This window comes from Somniosus microcephalus, chromosome 2 (genome assembly GCF_052327205.1).
Source record: "Somniosus microcephalus isolate GS21.2 chromosome 2, FLI_Smic_1.0, whole genome shotgun sequence".
Lineage (NCBI taxonomy): Eukaryota > Metazoa > Chordata > Chondrichthyes > Squaliformes > Somniosidae > Somniosus > Somniosus microcephalus.
In genome coordinates, this window is record NC_140988.1 from 57011291 (window position 1) to 57032886 (window position 21596).

Sequence of the window (21596 nt, forward strand, 5' to 3'; positions counted from 1 at the left end):
CCGTGTCTGAACTTGTCTCTCTCTCCCCCCCGTGTCTGAACTTGTCTCTCTCTCTCCCTCCCGTGACTGAACTTGTCTCTCTCTCTCTCCCGTGTCTGAACTTGTCTCTCTCTCTCTCCCGTGTCTGAACTTCTCTCTCTCTCCCCCCCGTGTCTGAACTTGTCTCTCTCTCCCCCCCGTGTCTGAACTTGTCTCTCTCTCTCTCCCGTGTCTGAACTTGTCTCCCTCTCTCTCCCGTGTCTGAACTTGTCTCTCTCTCCCTCCCGTGTCTGAACTTGTCTCTCTCTCCCTCCCGTGTCTGAACTTGTCTCTCTCTCTCCCCCCGTGACTGAACTTGTCTCTCTCTCCCCCCCCGTGTCTGAACTTGTCTCTCTCTCCCTCCCGTTTCTGAACTTGTCTCTCTCTCCCGTGTCTGAACTTGTCTCTCTCTCCTTCCCCTGTCTGAACTTGTCTCTCTCTCCCCCCGTGTCTGAACTTGTCTCTCTCTCCCACCCGTGTCTGAACTTGTCTCTCTCTCCCCCCCGTGTCTGAACTTGTCTCTCTCTCCCCCCCGTGTCTGAACTTGTCTCTCTCTCCCTCCCGTGTCTGAACTTGTCTCACTCCCCCCCGTGTCTGAACTTGTCTCTGTCTCTCTCCAGTGTCTGAACTTGTCTCTCTCTCCCCCCCGTGTCTGAACTTGTCTCTCTCTCCCTCCCGTGTCTGAACTTGTCTCTCTCTCCCTCCCCCGTGCCTGAACTTGTCTCTCTCTCTCCCCCGTGTCTGAACTTGTCTCTCTCTCCCTCCCGTGTCTGAACTTATCTCTCTCTCCCCCCGTGTCTGAACTTGTCTCTCTCTCCCCCCCGTGTCAGAACTTGACTCTCTCTCCCGTGTCTGAACTTGTCTCTCTCCCCCCGTGTCTGAACTTGTCTCTCTCTCCCCCCCGTGTCTGAACTTGTCTCTCTCTCCCGTGTCTGAACTTGTCTCTCTCCCCACCCGTGTCTGACCTTGTCTCTCTCTCCCTCCTGTGTCTGAACTTGTCTCTCTCTCCCCCCCGTGTCTGAACTTGTCTCTCTCTCCCCCCCGTGTCTGAACTTGTCTCTCTCTCCCACCCATGTCTGAACTTCTCTCTCTCTCCCACCCGTGTCTGAACTTGTCTCTCTCTCCCCCCCGTGTCTGAACTTGTCTCTCTCTCCCTCCCGTGTCTGAACTTGTCTCTCGCTCTCTCCCGTGTCTGAACTTGTCTCTCTCTCCCCCCCGTGTCTGAACTTGTCTCTCTCTCCCCCCGTGTCTGAACATGTCTCTCTCTCCCTCCCGTGTCTGAACTTGTCTTTCTCTCCCTCCCGTGTCTGAACTTGTCTCTCTCTCCGCCCGTGTCTGAACTTGTCTCTCTCTCTCCCCCGTATCTGAATTTGTCTCTCTCTCCCCCCCGTGTCTGAACTTGTCTCTCTCTCCCCCCCGTGTCTGAACTTGTCTCTCTCTCCCCCCGTGTCTGAACTTGTCTCTCTCTCCCTCCCCCGTGTCTGAACTTGTCTCTCTCTCCCCCCCGTGTCTGAACTTGTCTCTCTCTCCCTCCCGTGTCTGAACTTGTCTCTCTCTCTCTCCCGTGTCTGAACTTGTCTCTCTCTCCCCCCGTGTCTGAACTTGTCTCTCTCTCCCTCCCCCGTGTCTGAACTTGTCTCTCTCTCCCCCCCGTGTCTGAACTTGTCTCTCTCTCCCCCCCGTGTCTGAACTTGTCTCTCTCTCCCCCCGTGTATGAACTTGTCTCTCTCTCCCCCCGTGTCTGAACTTGTCTCTCTCTCTCTCCCGTGTCTGAACTTGTCTCTCTCTCCCCCCCGTGTCTGAACTTGTCTCTCTCTCCCCCCCGTGTCTGAACTTGTCTCTCTCTCCCCCCGTGTCTGAACTTGTCTCTCTCTCCACCCCGTGTCTGAACTTGTCTCTCTCTCCCCCCGTGTCTGAACTTGTCTCTCTCTCCCCCCCGTTTCTGAACTTGTGTCTCTCTCCCTCCCGTGTCTGAACTTGTCTCTCTCTCCCCCGTGTCTGAACTTGTCTCTCTCTCCCCCGTGTCTGAACTTGTCTCTCTCTCCCCCGTGTCTGAACTTGTCTCTCTCTCCCCCCCGTGTCTGAACTTGTCTCTCTCTCTCCCTCCCGTGACTGAACTTGTCTCTCTCTCCCTCCCGTGTCTGAACTTGTCTCTCTCTCTCTCCCGTGTCTGAACTTGTCTCTCTCTCCCCCCCGTGTCTGAACTTGTCTCTCTCTCCCCCCCGTGTCTGAACTTGACTCTCTCTCTCTCCCGTGTCTGAACTTGTCTCCCTCTCTCTCCCGTGTCTGAACTTGTCTCTCTCTCCCTCCCGTGTCTGAACTTGTCTCTCTCTCCCTCCCGTGTCTGAACTTGTCTCTCTCTCTCCCCCGTGACAGAACTTGTCTCTCTCTCCTTCCCCTGTCTGAACTTGTCTCTCTCTCCCCCCGTGTCTGAACTTGTCTCTCTCTCCCACCCGTGTCTGAACTTGTCTCTCTCTCCCCCCCGTGTCTGAACTTGTCTCTCTCTCCCCCCCGTGTCTGAACTTGTCTCTCTCTCCCACCCGTGTCTGAACATGTCTCTCTCTCTCCCCCGTGTCTGAACTTGTCTCTCTCTCCCCCGCGTGTGTGAACTTGTCTCTCTCTCCCCCCCGTGTCTGCACTTGTCTCTCTCTCCCCCCGTGTCTGAACTTGTCTCTCTCTCCCCCCCGTGTCTGAACTTGTCTCTCTCTCTCTCCCGTGTCTGAACTTGTCTCTCTCTCTCCCCATGTCTGAACTTGTCTCTCTCTCCCCCCTTGTCTGAACTTGTCTCTCTCTCCCCCGTGTCTGAACTTGTCTCTCTCTCCCTCCCGTGTCTGAACTTGTCTCTCTCTCCCACCCGTGTCTGAACTTGTCTCTCTCTCCCCCCCGTGTCTGAACTTGTCTCTCTCTCCCCCCCGTGTCTGAATTTGTCTCTCTCTCTCCCCCGTGTCTGAACTTGTCTCTCTCTCCCTCCCGTGTCTGAACTTGTCTCTCTCTCCCTCCCGTGTCTGAACTTGTCTCTCTCTCTCTCCCCTGTCTGAACTTGTCTCTCTCTCCCCCGTGTCTGAACTTGTCTCTCTCTCCCCCCCGTGTCTGAACTTGTCTCTCTCCCCCCCATGTCTGAACTTGTCTCTCTCTCCCTCCCGTGTCTGAAGTTGTCTCTCTCTCCCCCCCGTGTCTGAACTTGTCTCTCTCCCCCCCCGTGTCTGAACTTGTCTCTCTCTCCCTCCCGTGTCTGAACTTGTCTCTCTCTCTCCCCCGTGTCTGAACTTGTCTCTCTCTCTCCCCCGTGTCTGAACTTGTCTCTCTCTCTCCCCCGTGTCTGAACTTGTCTCTCTCTCCCTCCCGTGTCTGAACTTGTCTCTCTCTCCCTCCCGTGTCTGAACTTGTCTCTCTCTCTCTCCCGTGTCTGAATTTGTCTCTCTCTCCCCCGCGTCTGAACTTGTCTCTCTCTCCCCCCGTGTCTGAACTTGTCTCTCCCTCCCCCGTGTCTGAACTTGTCTCTCTCTCCCTCCCGTGTCTGAACTTGTCTCTCTCTCCCTCCCGTGTCTGAACTTGTCTCTCTCTCCCTCCCTTGTCTGAACTTGTCTCTCTCTCCCCCCCGTGTCTGAACTTGTCTCTCTCTCCCCCTTGTCTGAACTTGTCTCTCTCTCCCCTCCATGTCTGAAGTTGCCTCTCTCCCTCCCGTGTCTGAACTTGTCTCTCTCTCCCCCCCGTGTCTGAACTTGTCTCTCTCTCCCCCGTGTCTGAACTTGTCTCTCTCTCCCCCCGTGTCTGAACTTGTCTCTCTCTCCCCCCCGTGTCTGAACTTGTCTCTCTCTCTCTCCCGTGTCTGAACTAATCTCTCTCTCCCCCCCGTGTCTGAACTTGTCTCTCTGTCCCTCCCGTGTCTGAACTTGTCTCTCTCTCTCCCCCGTGTCTGAACTTGTCTCTCTCTCTCCCCCGTGTCTGAACTTGTCTCTCTCTCTCCCCCGTGTCTGAACTTGTCTCTCTCTCCCCCGTGTCTGAACTTGTCTCTCTCTCCCTCCCCTGTCTGAACTTGTCTCTCTCTCTCTCCCGTGTCTGAACTTGTCTCTCTCTACCCCCCGTGTCTGAACTTGTCTCTCTCTCCCCCCCGTGTCTGAACTTGTCTCTCTCTCTCTCCCGTGTCTGAACTTGTCTCCCTCTCTCTCCCGTGTCTGAACTTGTCTCTCTCTCCCTCCCGTGTCTGAACTTGTCTCTCTCTCCCTCCCGTGTCTGAACTTGTCTCTCTCTCTCCCCCCGTGACTGAACTTGTCTCTCTCTCCTTCCCCTGTCTGAACTTGTCTCTCTCTCCCCCCGTGTCTGAACTTGTCTCTCTCTCCCACCCGTGTCTGAACTTGTCTCTCTCTCCCCCCCGTGTCTGAACTTGTCTCTCTCTCCCCCCCGTGTCTGAACTTGTCTCTCTCTCCCCCCCGTGTCTGAACTTGTCTCTCTCTCTCCCCTGTGTCTGAACTTGTCCAATTCCAATTCCAATTCCAATTAAAATGCTTTATTGGCATGAAAGTTTACAGAGAACCATATTGCCAAAGCTTACATAGCAAAAAGGTACAGTTTTCCAACATTCTGTAGGTGTCAATCGATTTGACATTTGTTGGGTACATACAATATTACTTTTAAACAATATTAATTTTAAACAGTCTTTGTACTTCATTTGGTACGTTCAATATTAATTTTAAACAGTCTTAATTTTAAACAGTCCTCAGGTTGTGACATGTTGTTACATATTTGGCCCCAAGGTATGGTCTGTCTCCTTCTCCTAGGACTAATCTCAATTTTGACAGATCATCCAATTCCTTGAAATCTGGGGTTGTTTGGCTTAGCTTGTTGAATAATATGTTTCTTGATGTGTTGAATTTTTCGCATTTTAGGAGGAAATGCATTTCTGTTTCAACCTCGCCAGCCAGACATTGATCGCATATTCTATTCTCTCTAGGCTGCCAGGATTTCTTGTATCTGCCTTTTTCAATTTCCAGTTGGTGGTCGCTTAGTCTGTACCTGGTGAGGGTCTGTCTCTGTTTTGTGTCTCTGATGGTCGTGAGGTAGTCTGCCAGTTTATATTCTCTTTTTAGGGCCCGGTAACATTCTAATCTGCTTTGGCTTTCGGTTATTTTGTTCCAATGTTCCAGGTAGGTTTCTTTGCATTTTTTAATGATTTGGTTCACTCGGATTGGTGTCTGAACTTGTCTCTCTCTCTCCCCCGTGTGTGAACTTGTCTCTCTCTCCCTCCCGTGTCTGAACTTGTCTCTCTCTACCCCCCGTGTCTGAACTTGTCTCTCTCTCCCCCCCGTGTCTGAACTTGTCTCTCTCTCTCTCCCGTGTCTGAACTTGTCTCTCTCTCTCCCCCGTGTCTGAACTTGTCTCTCTCTCCCCCCCGTGTCTGAACTTGTCTCTCTCTCCCCCGTGTCTGAACTTGTCTCTCTCTCCCTCCCGTGTCTGAACTTGTCTCTCTCTCCCTCCCGTGTCTGAACTTGTCTCTCTCTCCCTCCCTTGTCTGAACTTGTCTCTCTCTCCCCCCCGTGTCTGAACTTGTCTCTCTCTCCCCCTTGTCTGAACTTGTCTCTCTCTCCCCTCCATGTCTGAACTTGTCTCTCTCCCTCCCGTGTCTGAACTTGTCTCTCTCTCCCCCCCGTGTCTGAACTTGTCTCTCTCTCCCCCGTGTCTGAACTTGTCTCTCTCTCCCCCCGTGTCTGAACTTGTCTCTCTCTCCCCCCCGTGTCTGAACTTGACTCTCTCTCTCTCCCGTGTCTGAACTAATCTCTCTCTCCCCCCCGTGTCTGAACTTGTCTCTCTGTCCCTCCCGTGTCTGAACTTGTCTCTCTCTCCCACCCGTGTCTGAACTTGTCTCTCTCTCCCCCCCGTGTCTGAACTTGTCTCTCTCTCCCCCCCGTGTCTGAACTTGTCTCTCTCTCCCCCCCGTGTCTGAACTTGTCTCTCTCTCTCCCCCGTGTCTGAACTTGTCTCTCTCTCCCCCGCGTGCCTGAACTTGTCTCTCTCTCCCCCCCGTGTCTGCACTTGTCTCTCTCTCCCCCCGTGTCTGAACTTGTCTCTCTCTCCCCCCCGTGTCTGAACTTGTCTCTCTCTCTCCCCCGTGTGTGAACTTGTCTCTCTCTCCCTCCCGTGTCTGAACTTGTCTCTCTCTCTCTCCCGTGTCTGAACTTGTCTCTCTCTACCCCCCGTGTCTGAACTTGTCTCTCTCTCCCCCCCGTGTCTGAACTTGTCTCTCTCTCTCTCCCGTGTCTGAACTTGTCTCCCTCTCTCTCCCGTGTCTGAACTTGTCTCTCTCTCCCTCCCGTGTCTGAACTTGTCTCTCTCTCCCTCCCGTGTCTGAACTTGTCTCTCTCTCTCCCCCCGTGACTGAACTTGTCTCTCTCTCCTTCCCCTGTCTGAAGTTGTCTCTCTCTCCCCCCCGTGTCTGCACTTGTCTCTCTCTCCCCCCGTGTCTGAACTTGTCTCTCTCTCCCCCCCGTGTCTGAACTTGTCTCTCTCTCTCTCCCGTGTCTGAACTTGTCTCCCTCTCTCTCCCGTGTCTGAACTTGTCTCTCTCTCCCTCCCGTGTCTGAACTTGTCTCTCTCTCCCTCCCGTGTCTGAACTTGTCTCTCTCTCTCCCCCCGTGACTGAACTTGTCTCTCTCTCCTTCCCCTGTCTGAACTTGTCTCTCTCTCCCCCCGTGTCTGACCTTGTCTCTCTCTCCCACCCGTGTCTGAACTTGTCTCTCTCTCCCCCCCGTGTCTGAACTTGTCTCTCTCTCCCCCCCGTGTCTGAACTTGTCTCTCTCTCCCCCCCGTGTCTGAACTTGTCTCTCTCTCTCCCCTGTGTCTGAACTTGTCCAATTCCAATTCCAATTCCAATTAAAATGCTTTATTGGCATGAAAGTTTACAGAGAACCATATTGCCAAAGCTTACATAGCAAAAAGGTACAGTTTTCCAACATTCTGTAGGTGTCAATCGATTTGACATTTGTTGGGTACATACAATATTACTTTTAAACAATATTAATTTTAAACAGTCTTTGTACTTCATTTGGTACGTTCAATATTAATTTTAAACAGTCTTAATTTTAAACAGTCCTCAGGTTGTGACATGTTGTTACATATTTGGCCCCAAGGTATGGTCTGTCTCCTTCTCCTAGGACTAATCTCAATTTTGACAGATCATCCAATTCCTTGAAATCTGGGGTTGTTTGGCTTAGCTTGTTGAATAATATGTTTCTTGATGTGTTGAATTTTTCGCATTTTAGGAGGAAATGCATTTCTGTTTCAACCTCGCCAGCCAGACATTGATCGCATATTCTATTCTCTCTAGGCTGCCAGGATTTCTTGTATCTGCCTTTTTCAATTTCCAGTTGGTGGTCGCTTAGTCTGTACCTGGTGAGGGTCTGTCTCTGTTTTGTGTCTCTGATGGTCGTGAGGTAGTCTGCCAGTTTATATTCTCTTTTTAGGGCCCGGTAACATTCTAATCTGCTTTGGCTTTCGGTTATTTTGTTCCAATGTTCCAGGTAGGTTTCTTTGCATTTTTTAATGATTTGGTTCACTCGGATTGGTGTCTGAACTTGTCTCTCTCTCTCCCCCGTGTGTGAACTTGTCTCTCTCTCCCTCCCGTGTCTGAACTTGTCTCTCTCTACCCCCCGTGTCTGAACTTGTCTCTCTCTCCCCCCCGTGTCTGAACTTGTCTCTCTCTCTCTCCCGTGTCTGAACTTGTCTCTCTCTCTCCCCCGTGTCTGAACTTGTCTCTCTCTCCCCCCCGTGTCTGAACTTGTCTCTCTCTCCCCCGTGTCTGAACTTGTCTCTCTCTCCCTCCCGTGTCTGAACTTGTCTCTCTCTCCCTCCCGTGTCTGAACTTGTCTCTCTCTCCCTCCCTTGTCTGAACTTGTCTCTCTCTCCCCCCCGTGTCTGAACTTGTCTCTCTCCCCCTTGTCTGAACTTGTCTCTCTCTCCCCTCCATGTCTGAACTTGTCTCTCTCCCTCCCGTGTCTGAACTTGTCTCTCTCTCCCCCCCGTGTCTGAACTTGACTCTCTCTCTCTCCCGTGTCTGAACTAATCTCTCTCTCCCCCCCGTGTCTGAACTTGTCTCTCTGTCCCTCCCGTGTCTGAACTTGTCTCTCTCTCCCACCCGTGTCTGAACTTGTCTCTCTCTCCCCCCCGTGTCTGAACTTGTCTCTCTCTCCCCCCCGTGTCTGAACTTGTCTCTCTCTCCCCCCCGTGTCTGAACTTGTCTCTCTCTCTCCCCCGTGTCTGAACTTGTCTCTCTCTCCCCCGCGTGCCTGAACTTGTCTCTCTCTCCCCCCCGTGTCTGCACTTGTCTCTCTCTCCCCCCGTGTCTGAACTTGTCTCTCTCTCCCCCCCGTGTCTGAACTTGTCTCTCTCTCTCCCCCGTGTGTGAACTTGTCTCTCTCTCCCTCCCGTGTCTGAACTTGTCTCTCTCTACTCCCCGTGTCTGAACTTGTCTCTCTCTCCCCCCCGTGTCTGAACTTGTCTCTCTCTCTCTCCCGTGTCTGAACTTGTCTCTCTCTCTCCCCCGTGTCTGAACTTGTCTCTCTCTCCCCCCGTGTCTGAACTTGTCTCTCTCTCCCTCCCGTGTCTGAACTTGTCTCTCTCTCCCACCCGTGTCTGAACTTGTCCAATTCCAATTCCAATTCAAATGCTTTATTGGCATGAAAGTTTACAGAGAACCATATTGCCAAAGCTTACATAGCAAAAAGGTACAGTTTTCCAACATTCTGTAGGTGTCAATCGATTTGACATTTGTTGGGTACATACAATATTACTTTTAAACAATATTAATTTTAAACAGTCTTTGTACTTCATTTGGTACGTTCAATATTAATTTTAAACAGTCTTAATTTTAAACAGTCCTCAGGTTGTGACATGTTGTTGCATATTTGGCCCCAAGGTATGGTCTGTCTCCTTCTCCTAGGACTAATCTCAATTTTGACAGGTCATCCAATTCCTTGAAATCTGGGGTTGTTTGGCTTAGCTTGTTGAATAATATGTTTCTTGATGTGTTGAATTTTTCGCATTTTAGGAGGAAATGCATCTCTGTTTCAACCTCGCCGGCCAGACATTGATCGCATATTCTATTCTCTCTAGGCTGCCAGGATTTCTTGTATCTGCCTTTTTCAATTTCCAGTTGGTGGTCGCTTAGTCTGTACCTGGTGAGGGTCTGTCTCTGTTTTGTGTCTCTGATGGTCGTGAGGTAGTCTGCCAGTTTATATTCTCTTTTTAGGGCCCGGTAACATTCTAATCTGCTTTGGCTTTCGGTTATTTTGTTCCAATGTTCCAGGTAGGTTTCTTCGCATTTTTTAATGATTTGGTTCACTCGGATTGGTGTTTGGACGGCTGTGTTGGTCTGGGGCTGGTCAGGGTCCATCTCTCTCTCCCCCCCGTGTCTGAACTTGTCTCTCTCTCCCCCCCGTGTCTGAACTTGTCTCTCTCTCCCCCCCGTATCTGAACTTGTCTCTCTCTCTCCCCCGTGTCTGAACTTGTCTCTCTCTCCCTCCCGTGTCTGAACTTGTCTCTCTCTCCCTCCCGTGTCTGAACTTGTCTCTCTCTCTCTCCCCTGTCTGAACTTGTCTCTCTCTCCCCCGTGTCTGAACTTGTCTCTCTCTCCCCCCCGTGTCTGAACTTGTCTCTCTCCCCCCCGTGTCTGAACTTGTCTCTCTCTCCCTCCCGTGTCTGAACTTGTCTCTCTCTCCCCCGTGTCTGAACTTGTCTCTCTCTCTCTCCCGTGTCTGAACTTGTCTCTCTCTCTCTCTCCCGTGTCTGAACTTGTCTTTCTCTCCCTCCCGTGTCTGAACTTGTCTCTCCCTCTCCCCCGTGTCTGAACTTGTCTCTCTCTCTCTCACGTCTGAACTTGTCTCTCTCTCTCTCCCGTGTCTGAACTTGTCTCTCTCTCTCCCTCCCGTGTCTGAACTTGTCTCTCTCTCTGCCCCCCGTGTCTGAACTTGTCTCTCTCTCCCCCACCCCGTGTCTGAACTTGTCTCTCTCTCCCTCCCTTGTCTGAACTTGTCTCTCTCTCTCCCCCGTGTCTGAACTTGTCTCTCTCTCTCTCCCGTGTCTGAACTTGTCTCTCTCTCTCAATTCAATTCAATTCAAATCGCTTTATTGGCATGACAAGGTACATCTTATGTTGCCAAAGCATCGAAAAACATTCATGGTTGTACACAAAAATACAGATCTATCCATACAGTGTATAAACAGATATATCCCTGAGTGTATAAATATACATTCATAAATTTGTATATACTCTTTTCTTATATTTAGTGGTTGTCCCTCTGTTTATGGCAAGCTGTAACGTAGTGTGCCGCTAATGTTACACAATTTCTCTCTTCCCCTAGTAGGTATGGGAGTTTTTGGTCGTCATTCAAATTTCTGAATTCCGGGCATATTTTTGTGAATTTTGGGTAGAAATTCTCCCTTATGCCCTTATATTTTCTACAAGCTGTGAGGAAGTGCATCTCTGTCTCCACCACTCCCTGACTGCAGTGAGAGCATATCCTGTCCTCTCTTGGTAGCTGGGTTTGCCTGTGTCTACCTTTTTCGATCGCCAGGCTATGTTCACTAAGTCTGTACATTGTCAAGGTTTTTCTGAGTTTGCTATCCTTTACCATGGTCAGGTAATCAGCCATGTTGTGTTGTCTGTTTAGGGCCAAGTAGCAATTGAGTTTGCTTTGGGTTTTTGTTGTTTCTGTCCAATATGACAGATATTTTTCCTTTTGCTTAGCGACGATTGTGTTGGGTCGGATTCTTTGTGTTACGCTGTCACTGTCCTGGGGCTGGTTATTGTTAGTAGTGTTAGTAGTTACTTCACTGAGTCCCAGGACTAGTTGACTGAGGGTATTCTTCTTTATGATCCTCTCTTGGGATTTCAGGGCTTCGTAATGATAGCATTGGGTGAACTTGTCTCTCTCTCTCTCTCGTGTCTGAACTTGTCTCTCTCCCCCCCCCCCCCGTGTCTGAACTTGTCTCTCTCCCTCCCATGTCTGAACTTGTCTCTCTCTCTCCCTCGTGTCTGAACTTGTCTCTCTCTCCCCCTCGTGTCTGAACTTGTCTCTCTCTCTCTCCCGTGTCTGAACTTGTCTCTCTCTCTCCCGTGTCTGAACTTGTCTCTCTCTCCCTCCCGTGTCTGAATTTGTTTCCCTCTCCCTCCTGTGTCTGAATTTGTCTCTCTTCTTCCTCCCATGTCTCTGATAAGGTTCTGCCACATTTCCCTTCATCTCCCTCAAATTAGGCAAAATAAATATTTCTTAAATGCTATGGCTCCAAATTTCCTGAGGGCCTCTGCACCGGTGCAAGTGCGGTGGAGTGGAATGCCTAACTCACTTATCAGGCTTTCCATCCTCTCCAGATGCAGGAATTTTAGGCCTATTGGATCTCTCATCTTGTTGCTCATAGTAAGTGATTGGATACATTGCTTGACTTACCCGTCTAGGACAGCGTTGTGTTACTGAGTGTGCTGCTCCCTTCTCTTATTCTCATTTTGATATCCCATCAGCTGCTTTATCGACTAGTGTCAGTCTATCACCATTGTTACGTACTACCCTCTCACCTGTCATTTTATCACATCCCTACACCCCTCACTGGTCACTCTGTCCCATCCCTACACTCCTTCATTGGTCACTCTGTCCCATCCCTACACTCCTTCACTGGTCACTCTGTCCCATCCCTTCAATCACTCACTGGTCACTCTGCCCCATCCCTACACCCCTCACTGGTCACTCTGTCCCATCCCTACACCCCTCACTGGTCACTCTGTCCCATCCCTACACCTCTCACTGGTCATTCTGTCCCATCCCTACACCCCTCACTGGTCACTCTGTCCCATCCCTTCAATCACTCACTGGTCACTCTGCCCCATCCCTACACCCCTCACTGGTCACTCTGTCCCATCCCTACACTCCTTCACTGGTCACTCTGTCCCATCCCTACACCCCTCACTGGTCACTCTATTCCATCCCTACACCCCTCACTGGTCACTCTGTCCCATCCCTTCAATCACTCACTGGTCACTCTGTCCCATCCCTACACACCTCACTGGTCACTCTGTCCCATCCCTACACCCCTCACTGGTCACTCTGTCCCATCCCTACACCCCTCACTGGTCACTCTGTCCCATTCCTACACCCCTCACTGTTCACTCTGTCACATCCCTTCAATCACTCACTGGTCACTCTGTCCCATCTCTACATCCTCTCACTGGTCACTCTATTCCCTCCCTACACCCCTCACTGGTCACTCTGTCCCATCCCTACACTCCTTCACTGGTCACTCTGTCCCATCCCTTCAATCACTCACTGGTCACTCTGTCCCATCCCTACACCCCTCACTGGTCACTCTATCCCATCTCTACATCCCCTCACTGGTCACTCTGTCCCATCTCTACATCCTCTCACTGGTCACTCTACTCCCTCCCTACACCCCTCACTGGTCACTCTGTCCCATCCCTACACTCCTTCACTGGTCACTCTGTCCCATCCCTTCAATCACTCACTGGTCACTCTGTCCCATCTCTACATCCCCTCACTGGTCACTCTATCCCATCTCTACATCCCCTCACTGGTCACTCTGTCCCATCTCTACATCCCCTCACTGGTCACTCTGTCCCATCTCTACATCCCCTCACTGGTCACTCTGTCCCATCTCTACATCCCCTCACTGGTCACTCTATCCCATCTCTACATCCTCTCACTGGTCACTCTATTCCCTCCCTACACCCCTCACTGGTCACTCTGTCCCATCCCTACACCCCTCACTGGTCGCTCTGTGCCATGCTGTTTACTGTCCCTTCTACTGTTTATTTGCTGATGCATGTCTCACCATCAGTGCTTCCAATGCCCCTCCACCTCTTACTTTCTCTTCACCCTTTCACTTCTTGCTCTCCTTTCTTGTCCCGTTCCCTTCCCTGTCTCTTTCTCTGCTCACCACAGCCTTCTTTGTCCTTTCACCCCATTGCTATTCACCTTTTCTTCTCCTTCCCTCATCCCTTCCCTCTCTTCTACCTCCCCCCCCAACCCCTCCACAGTTGTCCTTGCCTCCCTCACCATTTCTGTCTTCTGTTCATTCTTCTCTCCATCTCCTCTCTCACTGTTTCTATCTTCCTCTCTCCCCCCTCACTGTTGCTGGGGGTGCACAAATCCAGGTGAGTGATGAATATTCCATCGCACTCCTGGCTTGAGCTGTGTATATGGTGGTGAGCCTTTTAGGGGTCAAGAAGTGAGCCACTTGTTGCAGAGTATCCAGTCTCTGTCCTGTTTTTGCAGCCACGGTTACCCAGGAATCCATGGTTCCAGTCTCTGGTAAGTCCCAGGATGTTGATGGTGGAGGACTAGACAATTGTGGTACCATTGATGGTCAGGGGGAGGTGTTTGGGCCTTTTCTTGTTGTTTGGCACTTAATGGCACAAATGTTGCTGGCCACTTGTCAACCCAAGCCTGGATGTTATCTGTCCAGCTGTAGGATGGCATGAACTGCTCCATTATTGGAGGAGTGAGATTGGAGCTGAACATTGTAGAATCCCCAGCAAACACCCCACTCCTGACCTTACAACAGAGAGAAGGCTATTCATGAAGCAGCTCAAGATAGTTGGGTCAAGGACATTACATTGAGGAACTGCGACAGTAATCTCTGACAACCACCTTCCTGTGTGTCTGGTATGACTCCAGCTAATGGAAAGTTTTCTCACTGACCTCAATTTTGGATAGGGTTCCTTGGTGCCATACTCAATCGAATGGTGCCTTGATGTCAAGGGCAGCTAATCTCACTTGGTACTTCATGAGACTTTGGTGCAATCCTTCAGCTGCTATCTTAATATGCCCTTCTTCAAAGAGCACTGAAAACTATATTAAAATAAAGCGCAATCAGTAAAATGGTGTCAAAGGAAGGGAAATCGGGTCGGGAGACCTATTATTGCATCCCACATTCCTGCCCCTGCCAGCAGTGAGGTAAATTTCTATCTGTTCCCTACAGCAGGGATCGCTGTCCCATAAACTCTTGCTCACCCCACCACATTTACATGACAGATAGGGGTCCCTACCTCCTGCCTTTAGTACGTACTGACCTAAGCTACTGCCAAGAAATGGGTGCCAGTAAACCCTGGGTTAGCGATAGTCAGCCCTCTGTAGCCAATGTTGATGGGGAGGAAGAGGTCCTAGTAGTGGACACCTCTCCCTCTCTTCTGGCCCCAAACACACACTCCACGAAGGCCTAGTCCCAGTCCGAGGACTTAATTGTAAAATATTGAAATGTCTCCATCCATGTGGTGGAGACCTGCCGGAGCCCTGAAGGAGCATTTTAAAGGAGGAGAGTGAGGTAGAGAGGCGTAGGGAATTCAAAGCTTAGGACCCTGGCAGCTGAAGACACAGCCTTCAATGGTGGAGCGGTTAAAGTCCTCTCTGTTACCATCAGTCAATTAACACTATGAATTCCTCCTGCAGGAGAAGGCAGGGAATGCCAGGCTGCTGGAGGAGGAGTTGCCAACATCTGGCATTTCACACCACATGAGGAGGGAGCATTAGCCATAATTGGCTTGTCAGTTGGAGATGGAAATGTGGGACTTTCTGTACCTTCAGTGCATACATGAGAATGTATATCTTTTCTTTTTTACTATTTCAATGTATTCTTCAGTCCCTTAACCGACTATCACTTTCCTCATAAGAAATGCACAAAGTAACTGATTTAGACCTTGCATCCTCTGTACCTCTGGCAACACTGGCAACTAACCCACCCCATAACTGAATGGAGATATAAGGCATGTCTGCCTCTGGCTATAGAGCAAACAGATGATGATTTCAGGGGTTTGCTATGAAGAAAAGGCTGCTAGCAGAGCATCGGAAGCATATGAAAGTTCTGCGTGACCGCTCCTAAGGTGGAGCAAATAGTTGGAATAGAGGTGGAGTCCAGTGCCCCAACATCTGAGAGGAGTTTAACTCATTGCAGCCAGCCTAGAGAAAGTAGCAGTTGCAAGAACATCTGCAAATGCTCTCCATTTAATGAAGGATTCGGGCAAGTCAGTCAACTCAAGGTAAAGGTAAAGACATTGAATAATAGTCAACCAGATTGCAAAATAGACAACGTATACAATGTTGGATGACAGGGATTCAGTTGACTCTCAGGGATTTAAGGGTTTTTCGGATTCCATGAAGTCCATTCTCCCACTGGTCACAGGTAGCCAGAATCCTGTTCCCAGTACCAGTGGAGAAGTTGCTGTGAAAGCCTCAGAGGCTGCTTCCCCTCACAGCAACAGCACAGAGGAGCACTCCACCAGCGCTCTGCAGAAGACTTCAACTTTGCAGGAACAGGCTGCCCAGGAGCCCATTGACAGGGAATCAACCTATCCTGTGTTCATCTCAGGATTTGGGGGCCTCAGAAGAAGGCTACCTCCAACCCAAGAGGCTCATAATAATTTACAGCAGCCCTTTACATCTCAGATCTCAGGTGGCACATAGAAGAAGTGTTAGAATAAAGCAGAGGAAAACTTGCAAGGTGACAGAACCAAATGATGCTTTTGTTAATAGTTGTAACAAATCAGCAGAATATTTGACATTAGAACTATTTGGTGTTTGGCTCGCTTGCATGACAATGGAAAACAGGTAAAGTGCTAATATAGGGATTCAGGATTACGATATGATAGCTAGCTGTGAGGAGCAGTGATTTTAGATAGACCATAGCATTTGGTGAGAGGAGGCAGAGACTTCCAAAAATTAATGCTCTAATCATCAGTGAAGGTGAGCCAAATGAGTTGGTCTCTCAGCTGTCGAGCACTGAACACCATGAAAACTGAAATAAACAACTGAACTCAGAAAGTGGCTGGACTGGGAACACAAGGTAGATATAGGCCATCATGTTGGCAAGGATGTTTAGGGTTACGGAACCAAGGCATGTAGATGGAGTTAAGCTAAAGATCAGCCATGATGTAATTGAATGGCGGAACAGGCCCGAGGGGCTGAATGGCCTAATCCTGTTCCTATGTTCCTATCATGATAGCTCCCAGCATGTTGTGAATTCACATGCAAGAAGTTGTACCTGTTATTACAAATGAGCCACACATTTAGGGAATGGAATCCTTTGTGGTTGATATAAATATGGGGGTTTCTATTTGGGGCACATAGCTATAGACTGGAGCTGAGCAGCGGACCTGCGAGAGGCACAGAGTCAGTGGGAGGAGGAAAAAAGAGCGCGGAGAGGAGGCCTGGGACCAGAGTTGAGCGGCAGACCTGCGAGAGGCACAGAGTCAGCAAGAGGAGGATAAAAAGAGCGCAGAGAGGAGGCCTGGGACCGGAACTGAGCGGCGGACCTGCGAGAGGCACAGAGCCAGCGAGAGGAGAGAGAGAAGTAAAAAGTAATTGAAGTGTGACGTCACCAGAAAGCAGGTAAGTGATTGGTAGGTGAGTATTTCTCTCTTTCTCATTTTTTTCCAAACTTAATTTTTGTGGTTTATAGTTTCTAGGGTCTCTGTTGTGTAGCGGGGAATGCTGGCAAACAAGGGCCCTTGAGTATATCATTTAATTGTAGTGTAATTAGTGGTATTGATTTGATTAAATTTAATTTGAATTAATTAAAGGGTAAGTCATGGCAGCACAGCTCGGCCCCATGGCATGCTCCTCCTGCACTAGGTGGGAAATCAGGAACAGTTACTGTGTCCCTGACGACCATGTGTGCGGGAAGTGTATCCAGTTGCAGCTACTGACAGACCGCATTGCGGTGCTGGAGCTGCGAATGGATACATACTGGAGCATTCGTGATGCTGAGCACATCGTGGATAACATGTTTAGGGAGTTGGTCACACCGCAGGTAAAGGCTGCACAGGCAAGAATGGAATGGGTGACCACCAGGCAGAGTAGTAGGCACAGGCAGGTAGTGCAGGGGTCTCCTGTGGCCATCCCCCTTTCAAACAGATATAACAATTTGGATATTGTTGAGGGGGATGGCTTATCGGGGGAAGGCAGCAGCAACCAACTTCCTGGCATCATGGGTGGTCCTGCTGCACAGGATGGAAGGAAAAAAGCAGGAGAGCTATAGTGATTGGGAATTCTATTGTAAGGGGAATAGATAAGTGTTTCTGCGGCCGCAAATGAGGCTCCAGGATGGTATGTTGCCTCCCTGGTGCAAGGGTCAAGGATGTATCGGAGCAGCTGCAGGGCATTCTGGAGGGGGAGGGTGAACAGCCAGTTGTTGTGGTGCATATAGGTAGCAACAACATAGGTAAAGAACGGGATGAGGTCCTAAAAGCTGAATATAGGGAGTTAGGAGGTAAATTAAAAAATAGGACCTCAAAGGTAGTAATCTCAGGATTGCTACCAGTGCCATGTGCTAGTCAGAGTAGAAATAGAAGGATATTTCAGATGAATATGTGGCTAGAGGAATGGTGCAAGGGGGAGTGATTCAAATTCCTGGGGCATTGGAACCGGTTCTGGGGGAGGTGAGACCAGTACAAACTGGATGGTTTGCACCTGGGCGGGACCGGAACTGATGTCCTAGGGGGAGTGTTTGCTAGTGCTGTTGGGGAGGGTTTAAACTAAAATGGTAGGGGGTTTGGAACCTGTACAGGGAGACAGAGGAAAGGGAAGCAAGGATAGAAACAAAAGACAGGAAGGAGAAAAGCAAAAGTGGAAGGCAGAGAAATTAAGGGTGCAAATCAAACAGGGCCACATTACATAATAATTCTAAAAGGACTAAGAGTGTTAAAAAATCAAGCCTGAATGCTTTGTGCCTTAATGTGAGGAGCATTCGTAATAAGGTGGATGAATTAGCTGCGCAAATAGATGTAAAAGGATATGATATAATTGGGATTATGGAGACATGGCTCCAGGATGACCAAGTCTGGGAATTCAACATCCAGGGGTATTCAATATTCAGGAAGGACAGAAAAAAGGAAAAGGAGGTGGGATATTAGCTCTGATGATGTGGAATCTGTATGGGCAGAGCTGAAAAATACTTAGGGGCAGAAAACGTTAGTGGGAGCTGTATACAGACCCCCAAAAGTAATGCTGAGGTTGGGGATGGCATTAAACGGGGAATTAGAGATGCATGCAATAAGGGCAGACAGTTATCATGGGTGACTTTAATCTACATATAGATTGGGCTAACCAAATTAGTAACAATACTGTGGAGGAGGAATTCCTAGAGTGTATACGGGATGGTTTCCTGGACCAATATGTCGAGGAACCAACTAGAGATCAGGCCATCTTAGACTGGGTATTATGTAATGAGAAAGGATTAATTAGTAATCTTGTTGTGCAAGGCCCCTTGGGAGGAGCGATCATAATATGATGGAATTCTTCATTAAAATGGAGAGTGAAGTAGTTGACTCAGAGACTAGGATCCTGAATTTAAATAAAGGAGACTACAATGGTATGAGGCTCGAGTTGGCTAGGATGGATTGGGGAACGTTACTTAAAGGGTTGACGGTGAATAGGCAATGGCAAACATTTAAAGATCGCATGGATGAACTACAGAATTTGTTCATCCCTGTTTGGCATAAAAATAAAACAAAAAAGGTGACTCAACCATGGCTAACAAGGGAAATTAGGGACAGCATAAGATTCAAGGAGAGGACATAAAATTTGGCTAGAAAAAACCTGAGGATTGGGAGCAGTTTAGGATTCAGCTAAGGAGGACAAAGTGATTGGTCCAGGAAACCATCCCGTATACACTCTAGGAATTCCTCCTCCACAGTATTGTTACTAATTTGGTTAGCCCAATCTATATGTAGATTAAAGTCACCCATGATAACTGTGTGCCCTTATTGCATGCATCTCTAATTTCCCGTTTAATGCCATCCCCAACCTCAGCATTACTGTTTGGGGGTCTGTATACAACTCCCACTAACGTTTTCTGCTCCTAAGTATTTTTCGAATAACTAGGGCTGTAGAGAGGGCTTTAAACTAATTAGTGGGGGGGAGGTTTTAAGAGAGCGAAAAATAAAAATGACAGCGGAGAAGGCAATAGAGCAAGGTAGCAGTGGGGGAATTAAAAACCAGAGTGTGTCAGGAAGGGACAGAATGTATAATGATAAAGGTAAAGTAGTAAAAGGGGTAAAAGCAGGAATAAATTGTAAGAAAACATATTTGAAAGTTCTTTATCTGAATGCAAGCAGCATTCGTAACAAAATTAATGAGTTGACGGTGCAAATAACTACACATGGGTATGATCTGGTGGCCATTACGGAAACATGGCTGCAAGATAATCATGACTGGGAACTAAACATACAAGGGTATTTGACAGTTAGGAAGGACAGACAGGAAGGAAAGGGAGGTGGGGTTGCTATGTTAATCAAGGATGGAATCACTGCAATAGTCAGAAATGATATTGGGTCAAAGGATCAGGATAGTGAAACAGTTTGGGTGGAGATAAGGAATAATAAGGGGAAAAAGTCACTAGTGGGCGTAGTCTATAGGCCTCCTAACAGTTGCAACTCTGTTGGTCGGAGTATAAATCAGGAAATAGTTGGGGCTTGTAATAAGGGAACAGCTATAATCATGGGGGATTTTAACTTTCATATTGACTGGACTAATCAAATTGGGCATGGCAACATTGAGGACGAGTTCATAAAGTGTATTAGGGACGGGTTCCTTGAGCAGTATGTAACTGAACCAACCAAGGGGCAGGCAATCTTAGATCTGGTCCTGTGCAATGAGACAGGATTAATAAAAAATGTCCTAGTAAAGGATCCCCTTGGAATGAGTGACCATAATATGGTTGAATTCCAAATTCAGTTTGAGGGTGAGAGAGTTGGATCTCAAACCAGCGTACTAAGCTTAAATAAAGGAGACTATGAAGGTATGAGATTAGAATTGACTAAAGTGGACTGGGAAAACAGATTAAAGTGTAAGACGGTACAAGAGCAGTGGTCTACATTCAAGGAGATACTTCACATTTTTCAAGATAAATATATTCCACTGAGGAAAAAGGGGAGTAAAAGAAAAGACAGCCATCCGTGGCTTAGTAAAGTAATAAAGGATAGTATTCGACTGAAAACAAGGGCATATAAATTAGCCAAATCTAGTGGGAGGATAGAAGATTGGGAAGCATTAAAAAGCTAGCAAACAATAACTAAAAGATTAATTAAGAAAGGGAAGATAGATTATGAAAGTAAACTAGCAAAAAATATAAAAACAGACAGCAAGAGTTTCTACAGCTATATAAAAAGAAAAAGGGTGGCTAAAGTGAACGTTGGTCCCTTAGAGGATGGGACCGGGAAACTAGTGGTGGGGAACATGGAGATGGCAAAGACGCTGAACAAATACTTTGTATCAGTCTTTACAGTAGAGGACACTAAAAATATCCCAACACTGGACAAACAGGGGGCAATTGGGGGGGAGGAGCTAAACACGATTAAAATCACTAAAGAGATGGTACTCAGTAAAATAATGGGACTTAAGGCGGATAAATCCCCCGGACCTGATGGCCTACATCCCAGGGTCTTGAGAGAAGTGGCGGTAGGGATTGTGGATGCATTGGTGATCATTTTCCAGAACTCCCTGGACTCAGGAAAGGTCCCGGCAGATTGGAAAACTGCTAATGTAACACCCTTATTTAAGAAGGGAAGTAGGCAAAAAGCTGGAAACTATAGACCAGTTAGCCTAACATCTGTGGTTGGCAAAATGTTGGAGTCCATTATTAAGGAAACAGTATCAGAGCATTTGGATAAACATAATTTAATAGGACAGAGTCAGCATGGTTTTACGAAGGGGAAGTCAAGTTTAACAAATTTGTTCGAATTCTTTGAGGATGTAACATACAGGGTGGATAAAGGGGAACCAGTGGATGTAGTGTATTTGGACTTCCAAAAGGCATTTGACAAGGTTCCACACAAAAGATTACTGATCAAGATAAAAAATCACGGGATTGGGGGTAATATACTGGCATAGGTGGAAGATTGGCTATCTAACAGAAAACAAAGAGTTGGGATAAATGGTTCATTCTCGGGCTGGCAATCAGTAACTAGTGGTGTCCCACAGGGATCAGTGCTGGGACCCCAACTCTTTACAATCTATATTAACGATTTGGAGGAAGGGACCAAGTGCAACATATCCAAGTTTGCCAATGATACAAAGATGGGAGGGAAAGCAGTGAGTGAGGAGGACATAAAAAACCTGCAAAAGGACATAGACCAGCTAAGTGAGTGGGCAGAGATTTGGCAGATGCAATATAACGTTGGAAAGTGTGAGGTTATGCACTTTGGCAGAAAAAATCAAAGAGCAAGTTATTATCTAAATGGAGAGAAACTGCAAAGTGCTACAGTACAAAGGGATCTGGAAGTCCTGGTACATGAAACACAAAAAGTTAGTATGCAGGTGCAGCAGGTGATCAGGAAGGCCAATGGAATCTTGGCTTTTATTGCAAGGGGGATGGAGTATAAAAACAGGGAAGTCTTGCTGCAGTTATACAGGGTATTGGTGAGGCCACACCTGGAATATTGCGTGCAGTTTTGGTTTCCATATTTAAGAAAAGATATACTTGCTCTCGAGGCGGTTCAGAGAAGGTTCACTCGGTTGATTCCAGAGATGAGGGGGTTGACGTATGAGGAAAGGTTGAATAGGTTGGGCCTCTACTCATTGGAGTTC